At 33.4% G+C, this 2,500-nt stretch overlaps 1 protein-coding gene across 14 annotated transcripts in view; it reads left to right on the top strand.

Moving 5' to 3' along the window:
- Positions 1–2,500, top strand: part of LOC125038112 (CAP-Gly domain-containing linker protein 1-like) — a 193,176-nt gene that overhangs the window by 165,075 nt on the left and 25,601 nt on the right. The window lies entirely within an intron of this gene.

The raw sequence follows: 2,500 nt of genomic DNA, 5'->3' as shown, positions 1-2,500 counted from the left end.
TAGAAGTTGTGGTTAATTGGGAGCTAAATATTAAAACAAACAAACAAATAAAAGAAGGAAGAATATGTATGGCAGGCCTTTGTACAGTAGCAAGTCCTTTGCAATTCTTGACTGTAAGGAAGAAACTTAAAATAGATTTACATGATAGACTTCCTTTCCTTTAACAAATTTACATATATCGTTTTCATCAAGGAAACCAATTAAATTTCTGTGTATATGCAAAACTCTTATATGGTGTGGTTGTTACACTGGGGGGTTCCTATGGGAGTGAGTAGGAATTAATTTTGTTACTATTATGTTAGAAAGTTGCATACTAAGCCATGGTGACAGTAAGTATGTGGCACTAGGGTGGTTATTATCCTCTTTGTTTATTTACATAACTGTCAACTTACATAAATATTTGTATAGTTTTCTTTTATCATTATTTAAAAAAAAACAAAAAAACAGAGGCATGTGTGTGCACATGCACATGCCCACATAAACACACACACACACACACACACACACACACACACACACACACACACACACACACACACACACACACACACACACACACACACACACACACACACACACACATACACATATATATGTGTGTGTGTCTCATGTGTATATATTGATATATATTGTTAATATATATACACATAAACAGTATATATGCATATAGAGGAATATTTATTTGGTACAGGTATTTACATACATATTTGTATTTTTTATCAACAAATTTACAGTTTGTATAGGAAACCTATTGTATGTAAAATCATTGCATTTTTTAATACAACACCCAAAAAAATAATAACACCTTAGAAAAATTACATTTGGCTTTTTACATGTATATATTCCATTTCACAGAGAAAATTTTAATTTTTCTAGTTCTTTTAATGCTTATATATGAAACTAAGACTTAATAACATTGGTTAGTGCCCCCTGTTAATAGCCTTAAGCATTTTGAAAAAGGATTTTCTAGATATCCTCTACTCTCAGGCTAATGATTTGTATATTTTAGAAAACTGAAAATAATAAAAAAATGACAGAAAAAAGTCCAGCCTATAACCAGGTTTAGGGTTTCCTCTCTTGACAAATTTAACTTGAAGTACTAGAGCCTCCGGTAACATCCCCTTCACAGTTTATTTCAGAACTCTGTCGCACAACTAGCTCCAAGGTGGCTGGTTTATCTGCGCAGCTTTTGTTGAAAATACTCCACTTCGACTAAACAGGACGCAGTGCAAAAATGGACTAACCCTGTTTGTTCCATTTTGTTGCTGTTCACCCATGAATCTCTTGCCTTTGCCATTCTTCTGCCTACAGCAACACTTCACTGCCAAACCAACTGACTTTAGTTACAAGACCTTTTGCTAATGTACTAATATCCAGTTAAGGCACATTATTAACCTCCTTGCTTCTGTGGGATATTTGCAATTGAGAACTCTGGAATACTACTACTCTTGGGAACTAACATGATTTATAATATAACCAAGGAAGTTAAACAACGATAAATTGATTTATGTGATGATTATGGAATATCTAATTCCATAAGTATGATTTTGATATATAAATTAAAGGTGATTTTTAAAGTCTTGAGTAAGAGAACTAATCATTCCAGTGTTAAACTTGAAGTGTGACCTTTCAGGCACTACAAGGAATTTCAAACTTATAAATATGATTTGTAACTAGGAAGCTATTTACCATTGTGAGGGTCTCCAATACACATTTTAAAATTATGCAAATAGTTCTCTGATAAGGAAGATTGAATTTCATAGCAATCTATGATTTTTAAAAGATGATGAGACATAATTTTTTTTTATATATATATATATAAATTTATCTTCCTCAGGAGACCCTAACCCAAATTTAAGAAAACAAACATTTTGCCGGCTTGTCACATTTCAGCCATTGGGAGCTTGTGGAAAAGAGAATAAAAAGAGAGAGAATGCACAACAGAGGAAATGGGTCATGGTTGCATTTTTGGGTTGCATCATTAAGGGGGTTATTTTGTGTCTTCCCTGCCCAGGAGCCGGATGAGCATGTGATGGACCAAGACGGCTTTTACTGAGACTTGACATCACTGCGCGCTTTGCCTTCCCTCCCCCCTCATCAGATTTTTGGCAATGCTTGCCTATGACACTGCCTATGTGAATGATGATGGTGATAATGATGATGATGATGATGATGATGATGATGGTGGGATGGGGAATTCTGTGAAAGAGTTGAGATTAATATTTTGTGAAGCATTAATCTGTTTTGAATAATGGCAGAGGCAGAGAAGGTTGAAGTGCTGTATTATCAGGAAAGGGTGCTGCAAGGATGATTTGCATTTTTCAAAATTGATTTTTATATATATATATATATGCAAAATGGGTACTTATGATAATGAAATGATTTTACATCAATTAGTATATAAGTTCATATCTAACAGAGTTTTATTCATATATAGTTAGTATATGTATTATCTTGTAACATTGTGAAAGGACATACGTCAATGTCATTTAGTGTTTAA

The sequence above is a fragment of the Penaeus chinensis genome, chromosome 24 (assembly GCF_019202785.1).
Source record: "Penaeus chinensis breed Huanghai No. 1 chromosome 24, ASM1920278v2, whole genome shotgun sequence".
Lineage (NCBI taxonomy): Eukaryota > Metazoa > Arthropoda > Malacostraca > Decapoda > Penaeidae > Penaeus > Penaeus chinensis.
Note: the sequence above shows the minus strand (reverse complement) of the source record. Positions and strands in the feature narration are given on the sequence as shown.